The sequence below is a fragment of the Danio rerio genome, chromosome 10 (genome assembly GCF_049306965.1).
Source record: "Danio rerio strain Tuebingen ecotype United States chromosome 10, GRCz12tu, whole genome shotgun sequence".
In the NCBI taxonomy this organism is placed as follows: domain Eukaryota; kingdom Metazoa; phylum Chordata; class Actinopteri; order Cypriniformes; family Danionidae; genus Danio; species Danio rerio.
In genome coordinates, this window is record NC_133185.1 from 15,164,840 (window position 1) to 15,185,185 (window position 20,346).

Genomic DNA, 20,346 nt, shown 5'->3' on the forward strand with positions numbered 1-20,346 from the left:
TAAGGGCCAGGGAACACGTTGGAAGACCGTGCCTCTCTCTCACGCTTGCCTGGCTAACCTTTTATCAGAGGCGGAGGTAAGGTGCAGTCATTATGGCGTTTTCCAGACATTTCCCATAAGTGGATTAAATCCACTATAGTATTGAAGTTCCCATGCAAAAGAGAACGCTCTGGTTACTAAAGTAACCCTCGTTCACAGAGGGGGTGAACGAAAATGCTATACTGCATCGCCATAATGATTGTTCCATAGCTGTGAGTATCAGTCTCTTCAGCTTAAAAAGTATGCCAGAATGCCGGGGTTAAACCCCTACTCTTTTTTTTTTTTTTTAAGAACATCCTGGATTTTTAATGACCACAGAGAGTCAGGACCTCGGTTTAACGTCTCATCTGAAAGATAGCGCTCACTGAGCAGTATAGAGTCTCTGTCACTATACTGGGGCATAAGGACCCACACAGACCGCAGGTTGGGTGCTCCCTGCTGGCCTCACCAACACTACTTCTGGCAGCAAGCTAGCTTTCCCATCCAGGTACTGACTGGGCACAGCCCTGCTTAGCTTCAATGTGCACCATGTGAGAATTGCAGAGAGCTGCCGGCTAAATTTCTGAAATTTAAACTCCTAGAATTATCTAGACACTTTGCGGCACCTGAAAAATATTTCTAAATTCGTAAATCTTCTATTGAAGTGGGATAAGTAAGGTAGGGCCAAGGAACACGTTGGAAGACCGTGCCTCTCTCTCACGCTTGCCTGGCTAACCTTTTATCAGAGGCGGAGGTAAGGTGCAGTCATTATGGCGTTTTCCAGACATTTCCCATAAGTGGATTAAATCCACTATAGTATTGAAGTACCCATGCAAAAGAGAACGCTCTGGTTACTAAAGTAACCCTCGTTCACAGAGGGGGTGAACGAAAATGCTATACTGCATCGCCATAATGATTGTTCCATAGCTGTGAGTATCAGTCTCTTCAGCTTAAAAAGTATGCCTCTCCTTGCTTTCCCTTTGCTTTTATTGCTAAATTGATTGCAACAAGCATCAGGTGCGCAAGCTGATGCTACCAATTCATTGGCATTTCATTAGTCCGTTTCCTTACTCTTGCAGACAATTGGCTTTTTTGAACGAAATTCCCATAAGTGGATTAAATCCATGATTGCATTTCCATTCCCCCCTCGGGTTACTTTAGTAACCAGAGCGATATATATATATATATATATATCGCTCTGGTTACTAAAGTAGTGGGCACAGTAGGTTACACGATCGCCTCACAGCAAGAGGTTTGCTGGTTCGAGCCTCGGCTGAGTCAGTTGACATTTCTGTGTGGAGTTTGCGTGTTCTTACCGTGTTTGCGTGGGTTTCCTCCAGGGGCTCCGGTTTCTCCCTCAGTCCAAAAACATAGGTGAATTGGGTAAGCTAAATTGGCCATAGCGTATGTGTGTAAATGACTGTGTATGGATGTTTCCCAGTGATAGATTGCAGCTGGAAGAGCATCCGTTACGCAAAACATATGCTAGATAAGTTGGCGGTTCATTCTGATGTGGCGACTCCAGATTAATAAAGGGACTAAGCAGTAGATAGACAACTTTATTCATAAAGTTGAAGTCCGAATTATCAGCCCCCTTTTGATTTTTTTTTTTTTTCTCTTTTAAATATTTCCAAATTTATGTTAAACAGAACAAGGAAATATTTACAGTATGTCTGCTAATATTTTTTTTTCTACTGGAGAATTTTTAGCCCCTTTAAGCTATATTTTTTCAATAGTCTAAAGAACAAACCATAATTATCCAATAACTAACCTACCTAGTTAACCTAATTAATCCAGTTAAATGTCACTTTAAGCTGTATAGAAGTGTCTTGAAAAATATCTAGTCAAATATAATTTACTGTCATCATAGCAAAGATAATTTAATCAGTTTTTAGTAATGAGTAATTAAAACTTTTATGTTTAGAAGTATAGTGAAAAAATCTTCTCTCTGTTAAACAGAAATTAGTGAAAAATAAACGGGGGCATATTAAATGGCATATATTAATTAAGATTTTTTAAGGGTCATGAGAGTTTAACGTGACAAATTAATTTTGTGAGTAAATGACTACAAAGCTTTCATATCTCCAACTCATCTGAATGGATTTGCATGTCTCTGTTTCTCTGTTTTGGAAAACAATGGTAGATATCCAGCTGTGCGTGGTTGTGCAAGACTTTCGGACAATAATTTCCCTGACGGACGGTGGAAGTAAACGGTCATCCTCTGTCTTCCACTTCAGTGCAATCTTAACAGGCCACCCAGGACATGAAAGCCTCTTTTTCTCCTGAACACACACTGTCAGAGCTTTTTTTTTTTTTTTTTTTTTTAACTGAACAGGCCTCCCTGTCGAGATCACTGGCCTCTTTCCAAACAACCAATAACATGTTCTACCCATCGAGCTCCCAGTGTCTCTGTTATTTATGTATCAAATATATAACTGAGCTATACTCCCTGCCGCATAATAGCATTCATTACAGTAAATAGGAGTGATAGACCAAATATATGACTTTGATAAGCAGCCAAACCAACTAAAACAGCATAAACTCTACAAAGTTCTTAAGTAAAGACTAGTCTAATAGAGCAGATTTGTGGTAATGCTCCGTATCTATGCAATAATGTTGTACCACATACAAACTCTGCATCCAAATATCTCCCAGGGCCCAAAAAAGCTGTATGTCAACTTTGCGTGTGGAAGCCATGTGTATAATGGTTATCCCAAGAGAGCTTTACGTCCTGCTTGCAGGTCAGTGGGAGGTCTACTGCATCAATGAGCTTTTGGTTAGAACAGTCACGTTCAGTTTTTTTGCTTGGCCAATCAGTTTGGCACATTTTGAAATGACATAATTTCAACCGTTTTCCAGGGTATAATGTATTGCACAATACTGGTTGCAAACAAAATGCTAAATATTTGTGAATTTTAACATTGGTCCATTAAGAAAAGGGAGGACATACCTATAGAAGTGTCCAGTTTCCAGTGGTAATGCATACATGGGGAAAAAGCAGTAAACGGGCAATAACTTTTACTCCCTTTCACACAAATTATAATGGTTTCGCAATAGGTACTTAAAGCAGTAAGCCACCAAGGTGGTCCCGCGAAAACCAAATTTACCCATGTAGGACCTGTGGGCAATCTAAAGTGATGCAGGCCAGCAACATGGATGTTATTTAAAGAGTTAGTTCACCCAAAAATGAAAAATAAGCAATTAAATACTCAGCCTTATGTCATTTTAAACCTCTGAGACCTTCGTTCATCTTCAGAACACAAATTAAGATATTTCATATACAATTTTAGAGCTCCCTCATTATCCTTAGACAGCAGTAGTATGATTTAATCATTAAAAATAATCCTCAAAACAGAGCATAGCCTTCAATGTTTGCAACAAGCATATGTTTGTTGAGAAAAGCCTTCATTTGCCACATACACTTTTATATGCAGCAAAATTAAATCTCATTAGTCACCCCGGGCTATTCATCAGAGCACAATGCTCATGAACACACGAATAGCCATGTCTCTGTTTTGAAAAGTTTGCATTTCTATCCATCTATACTGAAACAGAACACCAGCATTTCCTAACTAAAATGAGGTCTACAGAACTTTCAAAATGCTCTATTTTTGTGGATTGAAGATGCTTGAGCACAGTGAACATCAGACATAAATGTAAGAATCATGTCTCTTAAGAATCGCACTTTTGTAAAGAAGAATAATAGAAAGAAAAAGAGAAATATATATATATATATATATATATATATATATATATATATATATATATATATATATATATATATATATATATAAATTATATATTTTTTGTGACTCAGGTTAATGTGATCTGAGATATTTTATTTGATCTTGAATATGGTGTTGAAAAAGTGACTTTTATGCTTTTTTTTATTAGTTATAGTAAAAAATACTTTCCATTACAGTACAAACTTCTTTTTTTCCGACTGTTATACAATAACTTGCCTAATTACCCTAACCTGCCTAGTTCACCTAATTAACCTATTTAAACCTTTAAATGTCACTTTAAGCTGTATAGAAGTGTCCTGAAAAATATCTAGTCAAATATTATTTACTGTCATCATGGCAAAGATAAAAATAAATCAGTTAATTAGGCAAGTTATTGTATAACAAAGTTTTGTTCTGTAGACAGTCGGAAAAAAAATTGCTTAAAAGGAATAATAATTTTGTCCTTAAAATGGTGTTTAGAAAATTAATAACTGCTTTTATTCTAGCCGAAATAAAACAAATAGGACTTTTTCCAGAAGAAAAAATACTATCAGACATGCTGTAAAAATTTCCTTGCCCTGTTAAGCATTATTTGGGAAATGTTTAAAAAAAAAAAAAAATTCTAACTTTAACTGTATATTCATTCATTCATTTTCTTTTAGGCTTAGTACCTTTATTAGTTTGGGGTCGTCACAGTGGAATGTGGAATGTGGACTGTGGGGGAAACTGGAGCACCCAGAGGAAACCCACACAAATGAGGAGAGAATATATATAATTTACAGTGTACTTATGTAATGAAGAAATTGGCTCAAGGGCATAAGTATTTTTTAGACAGACCAGAAAGTTTAACATAGGCTCATTCTGAAAAAAGTAGCCCCATACACATTTCTTGAGATCGAGCATTATGTAGCCAGAAGTACATATGGCTTCATTTCATCTTTAAAATGAATGATATGGGGCAGTATGACAACATTCTGTTTTGCGGTAGCAGCTGACCGCTTACCTTTCTCTCTGTTACCAGTTTTTCAAGTGGCTCGCAGTGTACATTGGCGGACTTGAAAGGCAGAAAAGAGTTGACCATGGCCACGGGGTTTGAGTCTGGCAAAGAACAATTCCAGAAAGCAGGTAAGACAAAAACAATGGATAATAGGTGCTATTTAAAACATTATTGATCGAGTTTAGGGAAGGGGGTGGGTGGGGTTATCAGTCGGTTGGTAAGTCAGTCAGTCAACAGCGGCCTGTGTGGATTTACACGAGAAGAGCAAGTGTGAATGGCACTTGAGAGAAAAATTTGTACACAAAATACCTCCTGGGACTACTTTGGCACTCTCCAGAAATGTATATAGGGCTACGCTTTTGGAACGAGCCTAAGTTAAGAATTTGGTATATATAAAATATATCTGGGGATACATCAATATTGGTGTTAACTAAATACTACACTGTTAACCCTTACTGTAGATTATGCAGTAAATAACTGTAAAATAGCCAGTGTTTAGCTGTAATGAAAAGAAACAGTATTTTACTGTAAAAGGAGCAGGATTTGTATGAAATTCTGTAGTGCAAAGAATAAATTACAGTAATTTATTCTATGTGCCATTACAAATATTTACTGTGATAATAAATGGTAAATTACTGTTCAACCATTACTACCCCATCTACTCTGATGCTTTATGTTGCTATTTTATATTTATTTTATCTCTGTGTTTTCTTTGGTTCCTTTTATGTTTTTAACATTGAGTATCAGGAGTCAACCAATGCCACAGAGCTTATTAAAAGGTAAGTGTAAGATATGGACGAAATGCATTTAAAGGCAAAAATATTCACACAGAGCAAAGAAATTGTCACAATAATTTTTATAACTTTGTTTACTTTTTCTATAATTAATCTAATTTAATTGCCTAGTTTGACCTATAGTTAAGATTTTAAATTGCACTTTCAACTGAATATTAGTATTTTGCTAAATAACTAGTAAAAATGTGTTATTTAAAAAATTATATATATCTTAAACAACACGCACATACATTTTTGCAGAGACTCAATGAACTTGTCTGAAAAACTGGCAAGTAAAAGTGCCATTAACAATATAAAGGCTTTCCTAAATAAATGTATAAATCATGATATTTGTTGTGTTTTTTATTATTACTACAGATTTGGAACGACATGAGAATCAGATTATTTATTTTATTTTATTTTTTCTATGGATGAAGTTTATATTATAGTATATTTTTTTTGTTTTTATTAAACGATATGTGCATAACTGTTATAAATGTAGGCAGTTGCTTTGAAAATATGCTATGTACCAGGGGTGTCAAACTCCTGGAAGGCCACAGCCTAGTAGAATTTAGTTCCAGCCCTGCTTCAAAACACTACCTTTAGATTTAGTTTGATCAGGTGTGTTTAATTAGTATAACTGCACTGTTACTCTGTAGATTGTGCAGTAAATAACTGTAAAAAAACAATGATTTAGGCATCACCACACACTCCCACAGGCTGTCCGTCTTATTCTAAACACAAAGGTGTTAGAAAGAGTTTTCAGAAAATGCTGGCCCTTTAAGAGAGCCAGGTGTTTGATTTGTTTACTGCTGAGTGTGCTCTATTCTCTGTCTATCAATTCAGATGTTGAGTCTGATATGTATTAGGCTTTAAATAAGAGTCTAAAATGAGTAAGTAAAATGTGTTCAAATGTTTTTGAGGGTTTATAAAATAAGGCTGTGTTTTAAGTTATATTGTTGTTATCTTGAACTGTGAACTTGAAAGCTACATTGTTGTTATCTTGAACTGTGTACTTGAAAGCTACATTGTTAGCTAGTTAGCCTCTCCTCATATAACTTCTTACATTACTTTTGTTTAAGTATATGTATTTATTGGATATTGCATACTGCCATAATGTACAGATGCTAACAGTTGTATGTATCTTTCTGGCAACTAAGCCAAAATTAAATTCCATCATCTCAGTAAGGTAACATGTGCACATCATCACAGGGAATCACAAAAACATAATACATATAGCCATCCACACACAAAAGCTCCCCTGTCCGGTCCCAGGTTGTGAGTTTGTTGCTAAGTATTTTTCAGAGCTGTGTTTCCATCTATGACTTTATATTAGAAACAATAAAAAAGTTTGTTGTCATGAGATAATTATAACAATAAAAGATTGGATCCTTTGGTTTTTCGGTGTTGCCAACTTTATTTTTGTTTTCTATAATTATTTTAAACTTTTTGAGATTTGACAGAGCTTTTAATTATTTAATACTTTAAAATTTAAAATAATTATTTTGTGTTTTTTGCTGTTCAGTTTTTTTTTTTTTTTTTTGCATGGTCAGCATTGAGGAGAGACTAACACATTTCACTGCAGCACTTTGTGTGTGTGTGTGTGTGTGTGTGTGTGTGTGTGTGTGTGTGTGTGTGTGTGTGTGTGTTTATTGGATATGTGATTGTGATAAATGTTAGCAGTTGCTTTAAAAGCATGCTATATACTAGGGGTGCTTAATCCTGTTCCTGGAGATATACCTTCCTGCAGATTTCAGTTGCTATCCATATCAAACACACCTAAACCAATTAATTAGGACCTGAACACCACGTGATAATTACAGGCAGGTGTGTTTGATATGGGTAGCAACTGAAATCTGCAGGAACGTAGATCTCCAGGAACAGGATTGAGCACCCCTGCTATATACCATGGGGGTCAAACTCCAAGTTACTGGAGAACTGTAGGGCAGCAGAGTTTAGTTCCCACCCTGCTTCAACATTACCTGTAGATTTCTAACGAGCCTTAATTAGTTTTATCAGGTGTGTTTAATTAGAGTTACAGCTTAAAGTCCCGGTCACACTGCACTTTTCTCCCTACAGCCTTCCATTCATACGCATGTGAATGCTGCAGACCTGGAATGCATGCTCATGCGACAAATTTTACAGTTTGCAGCATTGGAAAGTTCAAGCTTGGAGAACTCTGAAATGCGAAATCACATCATGTGATTGCTTGAGACTAATCAAAGATCAAACCATGACCTCTCTGAACAAAAATTATGGACCAGTTGCTTGCTTTTTCAATCTCTAAATATTTTGTTTAATCCCACTCCTTTTCGCAGAGTCATATGACAGAATTTTGCATGCTTAAACATTAGTTTGACTGCAGCCTTGCTGTGCAGACCTGTGGCTCTCAGTAATATGTAAGATGATATTTATATCTGCTGATTTCTTAATTTTGTTATACATTTTCTGTTTTATATTTGTTTGCTGCCAAAACAATAAAATAAATTTGTCAGAATTTACAACTTAATTAATTTAAAGAATTAATAACAGGTAAGAGTACTAATTAATTTTAGTAACACCTTGACATACTATTGTGTATGCAGTATAATGCTGTGAGTTGTAACACTACAGTACAGTAATTAACTGTACACAGTTTCCAGTTAGTTACCACTACTGCTCTTTTACAGTAATTAACTGGCAACACTGTTGCCAGCTACTCACTGCAATGGTTCGGTTACAGTAAACAATTGGCAACACTGTTGCCAGCCACTCACTGTAATGGTTCAGTTTCAGTAATTAACTGGCAACACTGTTGCCAGTTACTTACTGTAACCAAACTTTTACAGTGAGTAGCTGGCAACAGTGTTGCCAGTGTTCTACTGTAAAAAAGCCTGGTAAGGTCTAACAGTGTATTTAATAGCTATTTGAATAAAGAATATGAATAATACTCTGTAATCACTGTATTGCTGTGATGCATAATAAATAAAATAAAGAAATACTTATTTACATAAATAAATACATAATAAATAAAACTGAATTGGTAATTTAATAAATAAAATAAATAAGTCTTGTTAGCATCTAGGCTAGTATCACTTCTATCAACAACCCCAGGCGAGATCCTACAACTACCTGAAATGAAAGCCACTATGCGGCAAAGTTTAATCCTGACAATCAAAAGTCTGGCTTAGCAAGACTGGATGTTAGCTTGTAAGTCGATTACCATGTAGTCGCATATGAGGCTAACCACAATACATTTACACCAGGGTGGGGTTTCACACAGCTAAAAAGTGCTACAAGCTGTTAGCACAGCCTGAAATTGACAGACTTAACCAGAAACCAGAGCAAAAACATGACGCAGCTAATGTTTTGGCTAACCTCCTGTCAGGAAATTTAACTTGTTAGGATTGATTGCCACAGAAAAGGATTTTAGCTCCCTTACAGGCCACTTTTTCTTGTCACTCTGTTTTTTCATAAATTTTATAAGGAGTGCACGTTGTGTTGAACCATCTGTATAACACATGTCCAAGGGTTAAGAGCTTGTGATTTTATACAAAACACTCCAGTTCCCATGCAAAGGCTTTTAACATTTTTCTTCGACTTGGCATTAAGAATACAGTAAAACAACGATGAAGTGCTATGAGGCTGTTAAAAAAGACTAATAAAGATTTGCTTTGAAGTGAAGGATCATTATAAGGGATCTGATCATCTTATCTGTAATTTTGAAGATGAGGTGTACCAAAACTGGTTTGTATAAACGCAAGACACTGTGACTGATTCATGCTGCTTTGATCTGGCCTTTATTGCGTGAATGGATTAGATGGTATGCGTGTCTGGAATGGGAATGTGTCGTGAAAGAATTCTCCAGAAACTAGAAATCCTGTTTGTCAAACTGACAAATAGAATCCAGAATTCATCCTCATGCATTAGAGAGCATTGTACGAACTGCAGTACATTAGTTAATTACGTTATGTGTTTTTATCTTGAACTGCAGAGTTTTTAAATTTTAAGTGGTGTAATTATATTTTAAATAATTTAATGAGTTGAGTGAGCAAGAAGGTCAGTGGTTTGAGTCCCGGCTGTGTCAGTTGGCATTTCTGTGTGGAGTTTGCATGTTCTCCCCATATTGGCGTGGGTTTTCTCTGGGTGCACAGGTTTCCCCCACAACTCAAAGACATGTGCTATAGGTAATTTAAATTAACTAAATTAGCCATAGTGTATGTGTGTGAATGAGTGTGTATAGATATTTCCTAGTACTGAAAGCAGCTGGAAGGGCATCCGCTGTGTAAAACATATGCTGAATAAAATGCGGTTCATTCCGCTGAGGCGACCCCATTGATAAATAAAGGGACTAAGCCAAAGGAAAATGAATAAATGAATAAATTAATTAAAATAGTGTAAGATACACTGTAAGATACATTTTTTATATAACAATACACAAGTTTTATACAACATTATATGAAATACAACATTATTGCAATAATATTATAATAATATAAGAATTTACTGATTTTAACAAAATCTAATAAATCATAATCAGAAACAGTTTTATTGCCAAGTTTGCTTGCAACAAACCATTTAAATAAAACAAACTAATCCTAATAAGTATTGTGAACTTATTTGAGTAAGCAAAGCAATTTGAGCACAGTAAAACCCAATAAATAAAGAAAACTCGAACCAGCTGTGTACTGTAAAACCCAATAAGTTAAGGCAACTCAAACCGTTTGTGGAAACTTATTGCTACAAACCAAGTTAAAAAACTTAAAAACTTAAATTTATATGAGTACTGTGAACCTACTCCATTTAATTATTGCCAAGAATTGAGTAGAATTATCTTTCAGTAAAATTTAAGTTAACAACACTCATTTCATTTGATAAAGTTGACTGTTGGGTTTTACAGAGTAATTTTGTAAAGCTTCCTATAGAAAATATTTATTTAAATAAGAGACTTGTGAGGGGTTAGGATTACAGAGATTACCAGATAAGCAAATAAAAATATGAAAAATAAATGAAAAAATATAATACTTGTATGCTATTGTTATCAAACCATGATACAAAAATGCTGCTGTTAATCTGGTGATTTTGTCTGCTGCCAACAAGTTCCTCTGCTCTCTCTCCAGGATGGCCGAAACAGAGGTAGAGTAGGGTATGGGGGTTGGGGGTAAAGAGGGGGGTTAATTGGTTCCTCATGTTAAACTACACCAAGTTTTCCTCCAAATAACAGGGCTTTTTTGTTTCAAATAATGGCTTTTCCATCCTTTTCCATTTGTAATTTTAGATACTGAAGCAACAAACTTAGTAGTTAACATTGTTGGTTGTATTTTCTCTTGGGTTATACATGATGATGTCACACACTTTAATTAAAGTAAAATGGGATTCTCTTAATAAAACATGGGTATTTATTGACTATGCAAAAACAGTTTCTGGTTTCATGGTAAGCTGAGCTGGTTGTTAGACAGTTCCTATTTTTACTATTATATCATGGTAAATCAGCCCAACTACAGGGATGTTTGCAACCTCCAGCATAAAATCCCAAATTGATCTGAACAGCAATAATCAGTGGTGGGCAAGCTACTTGAAAAATGTAGCAAGCTAAGCTAAAAGATACATGGCAAAAATTGCTTAGCTACATTTAAGCTATTTTTCCAATTTTCATTTTAAATTGAAGCAACTTAAATCCAAGTCAATTATGTCTTAGTGATCAATAAAATTCAGTGAAAGATATGAGGCAGGCTTGTTTAGTTCAATTATTTACTGCAAATAATTTACTGTATTGGGGCGACGCGATCCCCCACAAGTCCAAAGACATGCGCTATAGGTGAATTGAATAAGCTAAATTGGCTGTAGTGTACAGTATGTGTGTAAATGAGAGAGTGTATGAGTGTCTCCCAGTGACATATGCTGGATAACTACTAACACTACTACTAACACTACTAATACTTCCCTTCTTAGACTTTACAGACCTGAAACTTGCCTTTAGTACTTATTCATTGTTGCTCTTATAGTTGTGTAAATTGCTTCCTTGTCCTCATTTGTAAGTCGCTTTGGATAAAAGCGTCTGCTAAATGACTAAATGTAAATGTAAATGTAAATGGATAAATTGGTGGTTCATTCTGCTGTAAAAGACCCCAAATTAATAAAGGAATTAAGCAAAAAATAAATAAATTAAATACAATAAACAAACAAAAATGTTAAACAAATGTTACACGTTAAAAATATTATAGTAACTTATAAAACATTTACTAATAAGCTATATTTACTAAAATGTTTACTAATAAGCATTAAATTGTATTTTATTTTTAAAACTCTTCATTAATTAATTACACTACATAATGTAGTATATATATATATATATATATATATATATATATATATATATATATATATATATATATATATACTCCTCTCCCTCAGTCATCTTTCCATCAAGCAAATTTCTCATGTTATCCTAATTGGCTGGCGACATCACCGACCAGGGCAAGAGATGGCAGTAACGCACCAAAAAGTTTGTTGGCGACCACCATAAAACAGGAACATGAAATAATCATTCTCGCCATCATATAGATTTACTTTTATCAGCTAGACACTGGCCTCACAACTCCGTGAATGACACTGCCATTACTTATTAATCCGTGATTAGTAATTGTACCTTGTGTGGATGCTACTGCGCTATTTGACTAAAAAGATAGCTTCGCTACTGCAAAGCTATTTGATTTAGAAAGTAGCAACGCTACTGCTAATCTACTGAAAAATGTACTCAAGCTAGTAGCACCACTACTTGTAGTGATGTTACTGCCCAACAATAGTAATAATTGTAAAATAACTATGTAATCAAATAGTGTATATGTATGTTTTTGCTTAAAAAGAATCAGGCTTCACCCAAAACCAACACATGGTAAATACATTTTACATATTAGATGCCTGCATAGCACCTGTTTTCTCAGCTTGTGAATTGATTGGTTGATCAAAACCATGTAGACACTTGGGGTAATACGCTCCAGACCTAAGATGCCTTTGAAGATCCTGTTTTATGTTTTTTTCAAGCAAGCATCTCTCTTCGATTTTTCCCCAACCGAGAGCAGAAAGAGTTACAACGGTAAGATTGAAGCACCCTAGTTTATGTGTGCCTATATGGAAGGTATTAACTCAGAAATTCCTTTGAATCTGCAAGTAAACTGACAAGACGGTGGGATTGGGAGTTGCAATGGGCTTCAAAGGGATTCGCCAGTCCTGCCGTGACCCTCAGGACACACCCATGGTGAGGTATCGCTAACATGCAGTGAGAATGTGATTACTGACCTCACTGACTCAATAACAAACATCTGTTAAGAAAGAGGCTCCGTGAGTCACCCCAATGGCTCCATATAACCCTCATGGAGAACAGCTCAAATCCTGCAAGGAATGTTTAAGTGGAAAACATGTATTATTTGTTATTTTAGAAATGCTAATTCTCAAGAATTGCACAACCCGGTAACACTTACTACAATAATAGTACATAAATAATGATGTTTTAAAACGTAAACTAAACATTACTTGTGTAAACAAGAATGTTGTAAAGTTAATTCATGATTAGCGCATACATTAGCTTATCAGTAATTAATTAATTCATTAATTAATTTTCTTTTCGGGTTAGTCCCTTTATTAATCTGGGGTCGCCACAGCGGAATGAACCGCCAACTTATCCAGCATATGTTTTTACGAAGCAGATGCCCATCCAGCTGCAACCCATCACTGGGAAAGATCTATATGCACTCATTTACACATACACTATGGACAATTTAGCCTACCCAATTCACCTGTACCTCATGCCTTTGGACTTGTGGGAGAAACCAAAGCACCTTGGTGAAACACAAGTGAACAAGGGGAGAATATGCCAACTGACCCAGCTGAGGCTCAAGCCAACAACCTTCTTGCTGTGAGTCAAACGTGGTACCCACATCATGCATGTAATGTTATTGTAAAGTGTTACCCACAACCCAGATAGGAACTGAAAATGTTTTTTGTTAGGTTAAAAATAGTTAGGTGTAGTAGTTTTTTATTTATTTTATTATTATCATTATTATTATTTTTTTGTGCTGGTTGAAAGTCTCTTTACATTCCAATAGTAATGATTAAAGTAAATGATCTAAATAAATTCTTATGTATTTTTGAACTCTGGGTAAGGCATAAGACCTAAAAAATGTTTGCCCAATTAAAACTTGTCAGGGCGATCATTTTCATAATTCTGATAAGTAGCCCAAACTGTTTGTCAACAAATGTAGATATGTACATCTGTGCACCACTGTTCACGCAGACAGATTCGTCATTCAAGCATTCACATGTAGTCACATGTAGACACGCAAAGCTTATGTAAATTGTGTTGTATTACAAATGGGTTATATGCACAAAACTGTTGTTCAGCCACTGAAATCTTCCAGAGAAAGATTGATGTGACTATTTTCAATTTCAGTTTCTTTGTAAAACATGTATTTTGTAACTTTATTGAACATATTTGATGGCACGTAATAATCTGGGAAAAGTCTGTAAAATAGAAGTGTTTCTTTGTAAACCTCTTAGTGTGCAACTTTATTGAACAGATTTGATTGTAATATTCTTGGAAATGTCTGTAAAATAACTGTTTTTCTGTAAACATTTTAATGAAAAAATCTGTAGATTTATTAATTTTTGCACTTTATTTCAACAAAGAAATTTTAGCGTAAGTTTATTGTTTTTGTTTGGCAGTCGTCGCTGCCAGTCATTTGACCTTTTTACGATTTTTTTTACAGTGTACAGTAATCGCTTTTGGACAAAGTGCATAAGAAAGTGAGACCAGCATGCATGAAATATTACACATTATGACAAGTTTTGCTTGCCACATTACTGAAAAAGTACTAAATATAATACAGTTTTTTGTTCGGAACTGTAGTATTATAAAGTTTTTTAACTGGCTAATGACATCTTGTGGATTGTCTACTGTCATCTTTAAGGTGTGCATTAATAATATCAGGAGGCATGGCTTTGGACAGCAGGGGAGGTACTGCATTTTCAAAGCTATTATGCTAATGGTTAGCATTTTAGCAGATCACCTACTACAGGCATTCTCAACTGGTGGGCCGCAGCGATCCTGCCGGTGGGCTGCAAGAAACCCTAAAATTAACTCTTAATTTTAAGGGTGTCACGAGATCTCGGGAGTTTAAATCGCGGCGAAGTAAAAAGTTGTCTTGTGAGTTGAGATGTTAGCATGATGGAGCGTGAGGGTGAAATTAGCATTGAAGATTGGAAGCAGGATTGAATTTGAACCACAAATAAAGTGCTTTGCATACACCTGGTAAGGCTGGCCTCTGTGATGCACATTTCACTCAGTTGGGTGGGTGTGACGTAACCGCTTTTTTTTTTTTTTTCTCACTGGAGTGAGATGTGCAGAAAGCCGCATTATTGAAGTACACTAGAGTAAACGCCGCATTCAAACTATTATTATCGGTTAGGACTGTTTGACACTATATTCTCGGCACCTACACACATATCTAAGCGGGCACACACATACTAAACTACTGGAGACTCAACACACCCGCCTTCATCATTACCAAACATGTTTATGTTTCTTTTCATGGTTCAAGTGACCAAATTCTACACAAGGACTAAAAAAAAAAAAAAACAATTTTAATGCCCCGTTTACATATATACATGTAGTGTATGTGTGTAAATGAGTGTGTCTGGATGTTTCCCAGAGATGGGTTGCGGCTGGAAGGGCATTCGCTGTGTAAAACCGTGCTCGATAAGTTGCTGTGGCGATCCCAGATTAATAAAGGGACTAAGCCGAAAAGAAAATGAATGACAGATAATCAGACCATAATATGTTACCAGCTCTCTCTGTGTGTGTGTGTGTGTGTGTGTGTGCATGCATGATCAGGGAGAGAACTGGAACTCGTGTACGTGAGGTGCATAATGGGATTTGAAGTATATTTCCATGACAGATTTGTAGTTCTTCAATGACCAGCAAATGCTAGATGACTGGTTATTATATGTGCTCCAACATTAGGTACATTCAAATCAAGGCTTAAAACACATCTGTTCAGCTGTGCCTTAACTGATTGAGCACTGTGCTACGTCTGACAGTAGCACTATTATGTCTTTCTTTTCATTTTCATTCTTTTAAAACATGTTTAAATCTGTTTTTATCTGTGTAAATCAGTTTTATTCTTTGATGTTTTTATTTTCTTATTCTTGTTTCTTTTATTCATGTTTATGTAAAGCACTTTGAATTATCGGTGACGCAGTGGCGCAGCGGGTAGTGCTGTCACCTCACAGCAAGAAGGTCACTGGTTCGAGCTTCCGCTGGGTCAGTTGGCATTTCTGTGTGGAGTTTGCATGTTCTTCCTGCATTCGCGTGGGATTTCTCCAGGTGCTCCAATTTCCCCCACAGTCCAAAGCCATGCGGTACAGGTGAATTGGGTAGGCTAAATTGTCCGTAGTGTAAAGATGTGAATGAGTGTGTGTGGATGTTTCCCAGAGAAAGGTTGGAAGGGCATCCGCTGCATAAAAATGTGCTGAATAACTTGGCGGTTAATTCTGCTGTGGCGACCCTAGGATTAATAAAGGGACTAAGCTGACAAAAAAAATTATGAATGAATGATTTTGAATTACCATTGTGTATGAAATGTGCTATAAAAATAAACTTGCTTTGCCTTACATTGCCTTGGTGTTTGTGACAGTAAGGTAATAATTTAAAATTAATTGTGATAAAAGACAATTTTTTCACAATGTCAGTATTAGTTACAACTGAATTGTATTTATTTTTAACTGCATAAAAACGTTTACAACTTGTAATCAGATTATCATTATTGGCCATATGTCTTCTCACTTCAAACTCAAATAACTGAAGTGCATTCAACCACACTTATTATCTGCTTCTAGAGACCTGTTTTGCCGGAATTGACAGTTTTATGGACAGCAGGTCTGGTTTGTGAGCTGTTAGCGTCACGTCTTTTCGCTTGACAAACTTATTACAGCTAGCATGTGGGAGTCGACTCATTAGTCTTGTTTGACCCAGTTCTTCGCAAGAGCGTGTGTTTACTAGAGATGCCAGTAAACCATTTAAAGATGCCTTCAGTAAAGGTCCTCTTTCATTTCACCGTATCTCGGGTTTATTTAATCAGTCTCTGACAGCAGTCCGGAAGGTTTCCAACCCTCCGCCATTTGACCTCCTGTTTCCTCTCGCTCTCAGCGTTTGTGTCCTGAACTCTTGTTCCAACTGTTCGGCCAAGAGGCTCCAGGTCTACTGTCAACTCCCTTAAAAATACAAATGTTTGGAAATGTCAATACTCCCACTGTAAAATAAAAATAAAAAGAAGAAAATGGAGTAAGAAGCCAATTGAGTTATGACATGTCTGGAGGAATGAGGAAATCATGGCTGTGATTTCAATGTCATGCTGGTGCTGTAATGCTGGCGCTGTCATAATAATATGATAAGTTTTTTTATTATTTTATATTTATTTAGTTGACTTTATGGGTTATTTTAGTTAAATTATGGATTATTTAAACTCATATTGGGTAAAATATGGATTAACTTAATTTATTTGAATTAAAATTTGGTCCTGTTAATGTAATTAAAAAATTAACCCAGGAATTGGGTTAGTGTCTATAACATCCAGTCTTTAAAGTGTTATTAATTAGCTGTGTTTGCCTGAACTTAGCATGTCCGCTTCAATATTTAAAAAAACACCCGCAAACGCAATGACCTTGATGTAGTAACCAGCAGTATGGATGCCATTTTTACTAGCAGACTAAATACTGTGACACCCATAAAATTAATAAAAAAAAGCTAGAGAGAATAAAACTACACCATGGTATAATAGTCAGTCACACTTTACAATAAGGTTTATTAGTTAATGTCAATTAATGCATTTACTAACATGAACAAACAATAAACAATACATTTACTACTGTATTTGTTCATGCTAGTTAACGTTAGTTAATAAAAATACAGTAGTTCATTGTTAGTTCATGTTAACTCATGGTGCATTAACTAATGTTAACAAGCATGGACTTGGATGTTGATAATGCGTTAGTAAATAGAAGGCTTTAGACAGAAAATAGATGTTAAAAGTTCTGCACCGCCTTATACTCCTTATCCAGTAAACATCTCACTGAATCAAAATAACCTGCTGTGCTTCAAAATCATAGAACAGGAAGAGCTAGATAAAATTATAAATAGCTCTAAACCAGCTAAATGTATGTTGGACTCAATTCCAACAAAATTACTGAAAGAATTGCTACCTGCTATAGGAGAACCTCTTAACGTTATCAACTCTTCTTTATATTCAGGCCATGTTTCAAATTCTTACAAGCTAGCTGTTATTAAGCCTATTATTAAGAAACCGCAACTGGACCCCAGCAATTTAGCTAATTATAGGCCAATTTCAAATCTTCCATTTATGTCTAAAATACTAGAAAAAAGATCATGCTCCTTTCTGCAGACAAACAAAGTTTTTTACTTTTTTCAGACAGGTTCAAGGACACACAGTACAGAAACCGTATGGGGAGCCTCAAGGATGAGTTTTAGGCCCTTTGCTATTTACAATTTACATGCTACCCCTGGGAGACATTATTAGAAGACATGGGATCAGCTTTCATTGATACGCAGATGATACTTAATTATATATTTCAACTAAACCTAATGAGATGTCTGAACTGTCTAATCTAACTGAGTGTATTAAAGATGTTAAAGAGTAGATGACCAAAAATTTTCTTCTCTTAAACTCAGACAAAACAGAATTATTACTTATTGGACCTAAATCCTGTACACAGAAGATCTTGCAACTCAATCTACAATAAGAGAGATACAAATTTAACATCTCTACTATAAAAGATCTAGGTGTCATATTAGAGAGCAATTTACCTTTTGAAAATTCCTATATCCCATGTCACAAAACTGTTTTCTCTCATCTGAGAAATATCGCTAAGATACAGTACGAAGTACCTAGTCCATGCTTTTATGATTTCTATCCTGGACTTTTGTAATGCACTGTTTGCTGGCTGCTCAGCATCCTCTATTGACAAACTTCAATCAGTACAAAATGCAGCTGCCAGAGTTTTTACCAGGTCTAGAAAACATGATCATATCACCCCAATTTTATCCTCCTTACACTGGCTGCCTGTTAAGTTTTGTATTTGATTTAGGATATTGCTTCTTACATGTAAAGTCTTATATATTTTCTAGCTCCTGTTTATCTAACCAACCTTCTGTCTCGCTATAATCCAACTCGCTTTTTAAGATCTCAAAACTCAGGGCTTCTGGTAGTACCTAGAATAGCAAAGTTGAATAAAGGAGGTCAAGCCTTTTCATTTGAGGCTTCTAAACTTTGGAATAGCCTTCCTGATAACATTTGAGGCTCAGACACACTCTCCCACTTCAAAACTAAATTAAAGACCTAACTGTTTAGTAAAGCATATACTCAGTGCATCACTCAGCAGGTTTACACATACTATGAACTGCAGCTACACTAATTATTTTCTTTAGTCTAAATTTCCACATGGGTATACTCTTCCCGAGGCCCTCAGACTATGCAGAGTCACTGATTCGATCCAAGAGCAGTGACAAAATGATCCCATGGTTTCCATATTCTGGACCAGGCCGTATCCTGGGCAGCTGCTGTGGTGGTCATGGAGGAGTGGAGAGCATGAGACTGATTCCTGTGATGCTCCAGGGACAGACAAGTCTTTGCTGAGGCCCAGCTTCCAGCCTCCCCCACTGAGACTGCAGCTCTGCACAAGACGTTTGGTCAGCGGAGAAACTGAAATGGTCGTGCCCAACTGAGTCTAGTTTTTTCTCTTCACTTTCGCCAATTGGTGAAGTTTTTTCCCTCTCCGCTATTGCCACTAGCTTGCATGGTTTGGAATTAGTAAAGCTATGCATCGATGTATTTGCTCTTTAGTGTTTAGACCCTCAGTAGTGATTATTAAACCACACTGAACTAAGCTGAACTGAACCTATATAGTAAATACTGAACTACACTGTTCCAATTTACTATGATCTTTTATGTGAAGCCGTTTTGACACAATCTACATTGTAAAAGTGCTATATAAATAAAGGTGAATTGAATTGAATTCCAGACAAGGACCAAACATGAGCTATATAAAAAAAGGACCAAACATGAGCTATATCTGGACCAAGTCTACTTATTATAGTCGCTACTGCAATGAATTTGATAAATGCACCAAGGCGAGACATGGGTGTACCTGATTGGTAGAATTTTTTCTTTTGTCAAAAATATTTTAAATGTATTTTAAAAGTGGATCAAGATTACATGGCCCACATATACATTTTTAACATCTGGTCCAAATAATGCATTTGATATTTGGCCCAAGACTTGCTTGCTGCCTAATGCCGAGTTCACAGCATGATTTTTGATTCGCTGACATTTTTTGAGAAATCGCAGACAAAAGTCTGTAATCACAGGCAAATCGCTGCTTGTTCATGCGAGTAACAATCACACAGTGTGAACTATCAAAGCCACGATCTCAGGGAATTGCAGATGATTTGCCCAAACCCGTAAGATATTTGGCATGTTAAATATCTGGCCATGTCGGCCATTTAAATCATGCTGTAACTTGTGGGTGTGACACTGACAAGAGAGATGAGGATCCACATGCAGGTTTATTAGAATGGTCAGGCAAGCGATGGTCAACACCCAGAGTGGGTCAGGAGGCCTAGGTTCAGGATGCACTGGCAGTTCTTTAAACCCCACTGGGTCAGGAGACTCTGGGAGGTCACACGGCTCTGTGAAATCATATGGCTCTGGCAGCTATTCATTGAACTGAGGTGGCGGCAGCCATTCGGGAAGCTCAGGCAGTGGCCATTCAGGAAGCTCAGGCA

General features: G+C 36.1%; 1 protein-coding gene across 1 annotated transcript in view; it reads left to right on the top strand.

The window, feature by feature from the left end:
- Positions 1-20,346, top strand: part of lpar1 (lysophosphatidic acid receptor 1) — a 131,043-nt gene that overhangs the window by 31,051 nt on the left and 79,646 nt on the right. Inside the window, exon 2 of the mRNA XM_073913607.1 lies at positions 4,765-4,868. The gene's annotated coding sequence lies outside the window, so the exon portion shown is untranslated. The remainder of the gene's footprint in view (positions 1-4,764; positions 4,869-20,346) is intronic.